Source organism: Mya arenaria, chromosome 16 (genome assembly GCF_026914265.1).
Source record: "Mya arenaria isolate MELC-2E11 chromosome 16, ASM2691426v1".
NCBI lineage: Eukaryota > Metazoa > Mollusca > Bivalvia > Myida > Myidae > Mya > Mya arenaria.
Genome location: NC_069137.1, coordinates 862,572 through 875,237, shown reverse-complemented (window position 1 = coordinate 875,237; position 12,666 = coordinate 862,572).

Genomic DNA, 12,666 nt, shown 5'->3' with positions numbered 1-12,666 from the left:
GTGTAGTTTGTTTTAACTGATCGTAGTTTAAATTGGTTGCCAGTTAAGTGTATTTTTGCAAACATAATTTAGATTCACAAGAGTTTTAAGTCATTAAGTTCAACTGCTATATAGAATTGCTACGCGATCTACTTGCAGCGGACTTGAACATACCAATTTCTGAGTATGTAAACCGTCCATTTACATCCTAGCTTGTTTTCGATAAAATGGCCGAAGAGCTCCGAATGATAAAATGCATACTAAGTAAACAATGAAACAAATAATTTGATCTGCATACGTATAAAAGACCGGAAGTGTGTCCTGTAAGTGCAGTATTTATCGCACTCGCATTCCACCAAAGCCAAGGTGTCTCGTGTTCGATTTCCGGACTGGGTTTTGTTGGTGTTCACCAAGCCGGAGATGTGCGTTTTCACCGGATGCTACAGTTTCCTAAAAACATGAGACCCATGCAGCATCATGTCAACGAGAGAAACTTGGTAATAGTTAGATAACATGAAGTAACATTTTAATGATTAAGAATGAGCGTAGTGAGCGTAGTATGCGTAGTAAACAAGCCCTTCTTTATCATTAAAATCTTATTTCAGGTGATCTTACTGTCTTAGAATATTACCTCATCAGCTGACACATTGTCACAGCAGAATCTGATGCAGGGAGTGTGTATCGGACGAGTGGCAGTAGGCGGACCTTTAAACATCCGCGGAAGTTGAAATTCTTATTTATCGAAGTATTTAATAATTGCCTATCTGTAATTTCATTGGCTGGAGATGAAGGTTGTTTTTTAAATATTTTGATTATATTACTTTCTTCACAATCGTTGTAAAACAAAATAAAGATTAAACTAAGAGCAGTTTAAAACAAAAAGTGTGTATTCATTCTGCCATGAAGATCATTATATAACCTCCGATAGAAAACAACAAATTCAATACCATATTAATGTTATTTTTTATTGATTTATGTATACGCGCATTTAGAGTTTAAAAATGGGTATATTATATCGCTATGTTATTCGAAGACGAGTGAAAACAAATTTCATAATTCATATGATGAACTTACATACTATAGCAAACTATCAACCTAAACATACTTTGTGATATTAAACAATCAACTGAATCGATGTGAATGTATTCACATTCATATGCGCACGTATCATTCGTGCTTATAAACGCCACCTTGCGGTTATTACACAATAAAATGATTTCCTTCTCAAAGGAAACACAAAACTCAAACGTAAACAGTTAAACATAGTGTTATTCAAAATCTTGTATATAATATTTTCCATTAAAATCTGTTGATAAAAATATTTTGTCAATATTCCGAAGAAAATTAGTTCTTGACCTAAAATAATAAACTTGAGTAATTCAGTACCTCAATCACCTTGAGAGATATGCTCGAGACAATAGTGAGGTATGAAGGGGCAATAACTTAAGAAATGCTGTAGACAGAGGTATGGTTCCTGGGCACTACACTTTGCCTCAATAATATAAATACACATGTGTATCTGCATGTTAAATATGGTATCAATATATCAAAGACTGGGAACAATGCTTCGAAAGAAGTATGATCAGGAACAAAATGATACAAGGGAGATTACTGAGTAGGAGATTGAGAAACATATAGGAGATTGTAATAGTACTGTGTAACCTTTATTTATTTAGGGAAGTTGATATTTGAAATTACATGAGGAACTCCGAGGCAGTTCTTATCGAAAATAACCTCGGATTTATGCCAGTACATCGGCAGAGACAGTTCGTAAAAACGGAAGTATGGTATTAATTAGTTGTATTGTTTTGACGTGTATTTTGTTTTACTGAGTTTAAAGTGATTACCAGTGAAGTGTATAATTGTATAGATGATTAAGATTCACAAGAGTACAGCCATTAAGTTGAACTACTAAATTGCAATTAATACGAGATATACTTGCAACGTAGTTCAATGTAAAGATTTCTGACATTGTAGCCCATCCATATACATCCGAGGTTATTTTGGATGGAAAATGGCCGAATATTCATAGCAAAAAAAGATGTACTAAATTTATGGCGGGTCGTTTGGTGTAGGTATAATGGATGGAAAATTGATAAGGTGTTCCGGATTGGCTTAAATAATACGGTATATATTGCATTTATTTTGAGAATCATGGTATTGTATTTTTATTACCTTTCTTTCAAACTATAAAGCTCTAAGGTCCGAGTTATCAACGATCCTCCTATATGTTTCTCAATCTCCTACGCAGTCATCTCCCTTGTTTCATTTTGTTCCTGTTAATACTTTGTTTCGAGGCATTGTTCCCAGTCTTTGATATATTGATACCACATTTAATATGCAGATACACATTTATTTATATTATTGTGGCGAAGTGCAGTAGCCAGGAACCATAACTCTGCCTACAGCATATCTTAAGTTATTTCCCCTTCATCATTTCCAGACCATTTTGTCTCGAGCATTTCTCTCAGCGTGATTGAGTTACTGGATAACTCACGTTTATTATTTTAGCTCAAGAACTAATTTTCTTCAGAATATTGAAAAAATGTTTTTATCAACAGATTTAAAAGGAAAATATGATTTTAAAATGAGTAAAAACATACAAGATTTTGAATAACACTGTTTACGTTTGAGTTTTGTGTTTCCTTTGAGAAGGAAATCATTTTTATTGTGTAATAACCGCCAGGTGGCGTTTATAAGCACGAATGATACGTGCGCATATGAATGAATACATTCACATCGATTCAGTTGATTGTTTAATCTCACAAAGTATGTTTAGGTTGATAGTTTGCTATAGTATGTAAGTTCATCATATGAATTATGAAATTTGTTTTCACTTGTCTTCGAATAACATAGCGATATAATATACCCATTTTTTAACTCTAAATGCGCGTATACATGAATCAATAAAAAATAACATTAATATGGTATTGAATTTGTTGTTTTCTATCGGAGGTTATATAATGGTCTTCATTGCAGAATGAATACACACCTTTTGTTTTAAACTGCTCTTAGTTTAATCTTTATTTTTTTACAACGATTGTGAAGAAAGTAATATAATCAAAATATTTAGAAAACAACCTTTATCTTCAGCCAATGAAATTACAGATAGGCAATCATTAAGAATTTCAGCTTCCGTGGATGTTTAAAGGTCCGCCTACTGCCACTCGTCCGATACACACTCCCTGCGTCAGAGTTTGCGATGACAATGTGTCAGCTGATGGGGTAATATTCTAAGACAGTAAGATCACCTGAAATAAGATTTTAACGATTACTACTCTCACTGCGCTCATTCGGCCCATTCTTACTCATTCGGTCCATTCTTAATCGTTAAAATGTTACTTCATGTTATCAAACTATTACTAATTCACTCGTTGAGATGATGCTGCGCGAGGTCTTAAGTAGTTTAAGAAACTGGAGTATCCGGTGAAAACGCACATCTCCGGCTTGGTGAACACCAACAAAACCCAGTCCGGAAATCGAACACGAGACACCTTGGACTTGGTGGGATGCGAGTGCGATAAATAAAGCACTAACAGGACACACTTCCGGTCCTTTATATACGTATGCAGATCAAATTATTTGTTTCATTGTTTACTTGGTATGCATTTTATCATTCGGAGCTCCTCGGCCATTTTTATCGAAAACAAGCTAGGATGTAAATGGACGGTTTACATACTCAGAAATTGGTTGTTCAAGTCCGCTGCAAGTAGATCGCGTAGCAATTTTATTAAGCAGTTGAACTTAATGACTTTACTCTTGTGAATCTAAATTATGTTTGCAAAAATACACTTAACTGGCAACCAATTTAAACTAAGATCAGTAAAAACAAACTTAAACACTTGATTAAATTAATGAGGCAGTTCTTATCGAAAATAACCTCGGATTTATGCCAGTACATCGGCAGAGACAGTTCGTAAAAAATGAAGTATGGTATTAATTAGTTGTATTGTTTTGACGTGTATTTTGTTTTACTGAGTTTAAAGTGATTACCAGTGAAGTGTATAATTGTATAGATGATTAAGATTCACAAGAGTACAGCCATTAAGTTGAACTACTAAATTGCAATTAATACGAGATATACTTGCAACGTAGTTCAATGTAAAGATTTCTGACATTGTAGCCCATCCATATACATCCGAGGTTATTTTGGATGGAAAATGGCCGAATATTCATAGCAAAAAAAGATGTACTAAATTTATGGCGGGTCGTTTGGTGTAGGTATAATGGATGGAAAATTGATAAGGTGTTCCGGATTGGCTTAAATAATACGGTATATATTGCATTTATTTTGAGAATCATGGTATTGTATTTTTATTACCTTTCTTTCAAACTATAAAGCTCTAAGGTCCGAGTTATCAACGATCCTCCTATATGTTTCTCAATCTCCTACGCAGTCATCTCCCTTGTTTCATTTTGTTCCTGTTAATACTTTGTTTCGAGGCATTGTTCCCAGTCTTTGATATATTGATACCACATTTAATATGCAGATACACATTTATTTATATTATTGTGGCGAAGTGCAGTAGCCAGGAACCATAACTCTGCCTACAGCATATCTTAAGTTATTTCCCCTTCATCATTTCCAGACCATTTTGTCTCGAGCATTTCTCTCAGCGTGATTGAGGTACTGAATAACTCACGTTTGTTATTTTAGTTCAAGAACTAATTTTCTTCAGAATATTGAAAAAAATGTTTTTATCAACAGATTTAAAAGGAAAATATGATTTTAAAATGAGTAAAAACATACAAGATTTTGAATAACACTGTTTACGTTTGAGTTTTGTGTTTCCTTTGAGAAGGAAATCATTTTTATTGTGTAATAACCGCCAGGTGGCGTTTATAAGCACGAATGATACGTGCGCATATGAATGAATACATTCACATCGATTCAGTTGATTGTTTAATCTTACAAAGTATGTAAATGTTGATAGTTTGCTATAGTATGTAAGTTCATCATATGAATTATGAAATTTGTTTTCACTTGTCTTCGAATAACATAGCGATATAATATACCCATTTTTTAAACTCTAAATGCGCGTATACATGAATCAATAAAAAATAACATTAATATGGTATTGAATTTGTTGTTCTCTATCGGAGGTTATATAATGATCTTCATGGCAGAATGAATACACACTTTTTTGTTTTAAACTGCTCTTAGTTTAATTTTTATTTTTTTACAACGATTGTGAAGAAAGTAATATAATCAAAATATTTAGAAAACAACCTTTATCTTCAGCCAATGAAATTACAGATAGGCAATCATTAAGAATTTCAGCTTCCGTGGATGTTTAAAGGTCCGCCTACTGCCACTCGTCCGATACACACTCCCTGCGTCAGAGTTTGCGATGACAATGTGTCAGCTGATGAGGTAATATTCTAAGACAGTAAGATCACCTGAAATAAGATTTTAACGATTACTACTCTCACTGCGCTCATTCGGCCCATTCTTACTCATTCGGTCCATTCTTAATCGTTAAAATGTAACTTCATGTTATCAAACTATTACTAATTCACTCGTTGACATGATGCTGCGCGAGGTCTTAAGTTGTTTAGGAAACTGGAGTATCCGGTGAAAACGCACATCTCCGGCTTGGTGAACACCAACAAAACCCAGTCCGGAAATCGAACACGAGACACCTTGGACTTGGTGGGATGCGAGTGCGATAACTAAAGCACTAACAGGACACACTTCCGGTCCTTTATATACGTATGCAGATCAAATTATTTGTTTCATTGTTTACTTGGTATGCATTTTATCATTCGGAGCTCCTCGGCCATTTTTATCGAAAACAAGCTAGGATGTAAATGGACGGTTTACATACTCAGAAATTGGTTGTTCAAGTCCGCTGCAAGTAGATATCGTAGCAATTTTATTAAGCAGTTGAGCTTAATGACTTTACTCTTGTGAATCTAAATTATGTTTGCAAAAATACACTTAACTGGCAACCAATTTAAACTAAGATCAGTAAAACCAAACTTAAACACTTGATTTAATTAATGATATAATTAGAATTATTACGAACTACTTCAACTGATGTACCGGCATACATCCGAGGTTGTTTTCGATAAAAATGGCCGATGAGTTCCGAATGGGTGTGTTAATGCCATGGACATCCAATAAAATTTGAGAGCTTTCTGAAATGGGCTATAATTGACACGCAGAAGCTGTTTATACGACATTTATGTGCCAAAGTCGAAATCTGGAGTCACTTATAACTCCCGTCACTTCTGGCATTCAAGTACCCAAAGTCGTGATGCGACACGGCGTGGTCTAGTAATTATGCAGTCAATGGGGGCGGGCCGACCTTTTATAAACTGAAAAACCATGCCCTGTAAACGATCGAATTATTTACAAGTTTAAACCAAGACCAAGACGAGCGGGCATCGTATGGTAACACTTGTCCATTTCCCCAAAACCACTTCGGCCATTATCGGAACACCTCGTCCATTATCCAACATGTATGACCTAATAAATAATACGGGTCTTTTAAGTCCATCATGACGGCGCCCATATTGAAAACGTGTTGTATTCGATTTCAACAGTCAAGTTTTTAAGTGTAATGTAAACAACTAATCAAGCAATTTTTCTTGCTAGAAATTTAATAACATACAAAAACAAATCAAAAATTTGAATAACATAGCAAAGTAATAGCACACTATGTAAGGCCGATGTTCTTAAAGGTCTAAGTTTAGCCTTTTATTAGTGGCCCCACGCCCACTGAATCTAGTCCGAGATGTTAATTGCTCTTTCGTTATTTCCGGTATGTCATTGATGACGTCATTAAAAGGCATAAAAACTATTTGCACTACCAATTACGGTCACAGCTGGTAAATCGATGTGTCAAATTACTCCTACGTCACTTCCGGATTTTCATTGATGACGTCATAAACAAAGTCATGAGAATCTAGTTGGTGCACGTTTTGCAGCACCATTCACAGTCACAGTATCCCCAGTTCTTCCAAATCATACAGGTGGTGGTATCGAAATCCTCACAGTCGAATTTCTGGTCTTCCTCGGTGACGTAAGCGCACAATTTACAGCATTCAGCGTCCCAGTCCCAGTCGTCTGTACACATCGCGTATCGGTTTCCGCCGTAAACATATTGAACAACTTCATCACAATAAAATTCGTCCGTACACGAGCCATCTGAAATTGAAAGGAGACTCATACATACAACATGACGGTGGCATTTTGTATGTGTTCAAATTGGGTAATTTTATTTATTTCAATAAACAGACATCGATCAGTAATAACTCACATAAATGATGCAATTTCTAACACTACTAGAATCAACATAAAAGTTTGTTTTCGTCTTAATTTTAAAAGTGATTTTAAAGAAGACCAACCACCGCCGTTTCCACCACCCCCGCTTCCGCCGTTTCCACCACCGCCGTTTCCACCACCGCCATCGCTTCCCCAATCGTCGTTTCCCCAATCGCCGTCGTCGCCATTTCCACCGCCGTTACCACCGCCATTGCCGCCGTTTCCCCAATCGTCGTTTCCCCAATCGTCGTTTCCATCGTCGTTTCCCCAATCATCGTTTCCCCAATCATCGTTTCCCCAATCGTCGTTTCCCCAATCGCCGTCGTCGCCATTTCCACCGCCGTTTCCACCACCATTGCCGCCGTTACCACCGCCATTGCCATCGTTTCCCCAATCGTCGTTTCCCCAATCGTCGTTTCCCCAATCATCGTTTCCATCGTCGTTTCCCCAATCGTCGTTACCCCAATCGCCGTCGTCGCCATTTCCACCGCCGTTTCCACCGCCATTGCCGCCGTTACCACCGTCATTTCCCCAATCGTCGTTTCCCCAATCATCGTTTCCCCAATCGTCGTTTCCCCAATCATCGTTTCCATCGTCGTTACCCCAATCGCCGTCGTCGCCATTTCCACCGCCGTTTCCATCGCCATTGCCGCCGTTTCCACCGCCATTGCCGCCGTTTCCACCGCCATTGTCGCCATTTCCACCTCCATTGTCGCCATTTCCACCGCCACTTCCACCTCCATTGTCGCCATTTCCACCGCCGTTTCCACCGCCATTGTCGCCATTTCCACCGCCATTTCCACCTCCATTGTCGCCATTTCCACCGCCGTTACCAGCTTTGTCCTCACATATACCATTGATACACCACTGGAACAAAACAATACTGTCATGACTAGGAATTCGCTCACATTTTGCAGGGTCAAAACAGTTCTCCAAAAACTGAGTAAAGAACGCTTGTATGAATGATTAAATTATCAACAATTCAAATACGAGTTTTAAAAGTTTTCAATTTAAATTGTCATCAGTACCGCACATTGTATACAGCTATCGTACTGTAAGTCATTCTAATTTTTAAAAGTCCATCGGAACAAAACGGCCATTTTTACCAAGGACATCAGAAGAAGTAGTTCGCAAAAAAGTTTATACTAATAACACATCAGTTCAAATTAACTGCCAATGAAGTGTTATATTGAATAGATAAGATATAAATACATTACGCGATATACTTAAAGAATTTAACTTAAGAATTCGAACATTGTAAATCGTCCATACACCGTATATCCATGTTGTTTTTGATTGAAAATGGCCGAGGTGTTCCGATTGTCTTAAAGTGTATAATGTACTCATACATTGATGACATGGAAGTTGGAACACAAAAATCACCGCACATGTACGCGTACCGGTACTGTTTCAAAACCACTTTTGTTTTTACTGGGTGTGGTGTTTTATTCAGCCTACTTTAATATACCATTGTGCATAGGTTATTTGGGACAATTGCCGGACCTAAGATATATGCATAAGCCGTATATTCGTCTAATAAGGCGGCTTTTTACCTCCAACCACAGCAAGCATGCTCCTGGCCTGAAGCCTCGGTTTCGACTCAGCTCTCCAGAGGTCCTGGTTCCCAGTAATCACTCTTGACTATTCTACAAGACGGGTACCAGTATCGAACGATACCACGTGGGTAACTACCTTTCCTTGCTTCGATAACTAACCTTGTTTTGATCTGCCCATCACCGGAGGGTTGGGGGTTGGGGCGATCGTAGAACGACCCAGCATCTTAACCATCGGAATACATGCATTATGGGGATCCGCCAGCCACTGAATGGTTCCCGCAACATCATTAATCATTGACATTCTTGCTTGGAAAACTAACTTTGATAAACCTGACCGCTGTATAGTAGCCATGGCAACTTAATCAACAGAATACATGCACACGTGGGTAACTAACCTTGTTCTGACCACATAGGGATCCGCGAGCCGCTGTATAGTAGCCATGGCAACTTAATCAACAGAATACATGCACGCATGGGTAACTTACCTTGTTTATACCACAGGGGGATCCGCGAACCACTGTATAGTAGCCATTGCAGATTAATCAACAGAATACATGCACGCGTGGGTAACTTACCTTGTTTATACCACAGGGGGATCCGCGAGCCGCTGTATAGTAGCCATGACAGATTAATCAACAGAATACATGCACGCGTGGATAACTAACCTTGTTTTGACCACAGGGGGATCCGCGAGCCGCTGTATAGTAACAGTGGCAGCATAATCAACAGAATACATGCACGCGTGGATAACTAACCTTGTTTTGACCACAGGGGGATCCGCGAACCGTTGTATAGTAACAGTGGCAGATTAATCAACATAATACATGTATACAGGTGTGGATAACTAACCTTGTTTTGGCCACAGGGAGATCCGCGAGCCGCTGCGTGGTAGCCACTGCAACTTCCCCCGTTTGGCCCAATGCAGTGCATGTGAAGACAGATGTTAACATCGCCAGACTGTGGCTAAAATAATGTAAAGTTAAAAAAGCGTGTTCGATTGATGGCGTTGCAGTAATATATGTTAAAGCATGTTCGATTTACTATGGACGAAGGAGATTAATGTCAAAAGACATTTAAAGGCGTTTTCGATTTGGAAAATCTTCCATTTGAATGGAAAACGTCATTTAATTTCATAATGGATTGATGCAAATATTTAAGCATGACTCGTGTTTACGGTATCTAGTGGACACGTTTTTAATGATGACACGCGTTTTCGGACTACAGCCAGTGGACACGTTTTTAATGATGGCACGAGTTTTCGGACTACAGCCAGTGGACACGTTTTTAATGATGACACGCGTTTTCGGACTACAGCCAGTGGACACGTTTTTAATGATGGCACTATGTTACTCGACATTCAAATCCGCACCAAGCATCTCAATGCTAGTTTAGAGGCTCGATAATACAATTGCAATAAGAAAAGGCAATTGTCAAAAACTTAGATAAAATCGGTATCGCATTAAATCTGATTTACTAATGCATCATATTGCTAACGAATCCTGTATTTTTCGCAGATTTTGTGTATTTTTCCAATTCGAAATTTACTTGGTATGTCCATCACGTAAATACCAGTAGATTTAAAAAAGTGTCGGTATATGCAATGTCCCCTCAATGCCTTGTAAAAGTAGTTCTTGCAAATGAAAACAAGCGCGTAGCTAGGACCAATTTGGGATTACGGAGATCGATGCCTTGGGGAATATTAACCCCTTCATCCCCTTCCCCCCGTCGGTTTTTATTTCAAATTCGGGGGTTTTGGTATGCCAAAAACTTCGACCTGTCAAAATTGCATTACGCAACTGCGTACAGTCATTATGCACCTGGAATAGGTGAAAAAATACAACTGATAAAAGAAAAAATACAAAATAAATATTTAAAGGACTTTAATAAAACATACTATTATTATACCTGACAGTTCCTGTACCCATTCCCCAAAATCAGTGCACACTGCTCGTCCAGGGAGTAAATCTCTCCCGGAAGTGACTTCTGGTGTTCGTTCCATTCCTCCTCATCAAAGTAGTCCCCTCGGTCTCTGAGGCAGTTTGAGCTGTGAATAAATAATAATCAATGTTAGCACTGACCAAATCCATGAAGGGGCGCACCAGCCCCTCTGCCCAGGTGGAAAAGGACCATCACTAAAGTCTCCAGACAAAAGCTACTTATTAATTTACACTTGAATGGAAAACTTCAGACGTGAAAAAATCCGATTTCACGTTCATTTATTGAAAACCGTATTTCCTCATCCTCGGCACTCCAGCGTATAACCTATATGATATTTGCTTTTGTACGTATAAATAATAAGGTGAAATCCAGCCGCTTGATTGGTCGCATGAGACACACTTCATGCGGTGCGGAAATGGCCGAGAAGTTACGGATGTAATATCGGTTCAAAATGATCCAATGAGATTACGGCTTACAAATCGTTTTAGGATATTAAATATGCCGATAGCTCTTCCTAAAGGAGATTCTTTCCTTTTTGTTATCGGCTATTTCATTGGTCGAAAAATGCTTATGAATATTCAAGATTTGTTAAGTTTTCATAGCCAATTTGTCCAGGGTATCATATAGGTTATGATACGCTGAGGTGCCTATGATGATATTTCCATATAATTCAGTTCAAATCCAATTAATTTAAGCAATAAATACAATCTTTCATTATTCTCCTAAGAAAACTCACTCACTGAAGCATCATACATTTTCCATGTAATACATCGCACTGGAACGGATTTTGAAACACTCTTATCCAGTAATATATATTTCAACTCCTGATCAGTGTGTGTATACCACGTGAAAAATAACGTCATAAATGTTACATCGGATGACTTCAAACACATCGCTTTTTCTTCATCATTTCAAATGAAACAAGCAAATTCGTTGAATTGATATCCCCCGCTGATTAGGCAAAGTTCGTGGATTGGAAATGAAAAGTAGGTGGAATATTCCTACATAAACATGTAATATGGCTGCAGAGAAATGGACCGTTATGAACGTTGGATATAAGTTTGAGTTTGTTTGGAATTAACTGAAATATTTTTTTGTATATAGAGTAACATCTGTAATAGTTTCTATGAACTTGAATGATTTCAAAGTGAAAGTTCAGATATGTCTGAAGTGATAACAGTAACTAGTGACCTAATTTTTTATCACATGTGACCTAGTTTAAAACAAGTCCAAGAGTTTATCAAGGAAAACATTCTGATCAAGTTTCATGAATATAAGACCATACATAATGCCTCTACTGTGTTTCAAAGATTTTTCTAAGATATGACCTAGTGACCTAGTTTTTGACCCCATGTGCCCCACTTGTACAAGCGGTCCGTATTTCATCAAGAAGTACATCATGACCAAGTTTGAACACAATCCTACCAATCATTTTCATTCCGGACAAAAAAGATTTGACCTAGTGACCTAATTTTCGATCATATGTGACCCAGTTTTAAATAAGTCCAGGAGTTCATCAAGGAAAACAATCTGATGAAGTTTTATGAATATTTGATCATGTATAATGCCTCAAATATGTTCCAAAGATTTTTCTAAGATTTGACCTAGTGATCTAGTTTTTGACGACATGCGACCCACCTTTTGGAGTGGTTCATATTTCATCAAGGGGTACATCATGACAAAGTTTGAACATAACTTGACCAAACATTCCATGATATGGATAAGATATGACCTAGTGACCTCGTTTTTTTGACCCCATGTGACCCACTTTTACAAGTGGTCGAGATTTGATGAAGGGGACATTCTGACCAAGTTTGAACATTTTCTGATCAATGCCTACCAAGATATGGTACCGGACGGACGGACGGACTGAAGGACGGACGGTATGAAGGACGGACAACGCCAAAACAATATCCCTCTCCC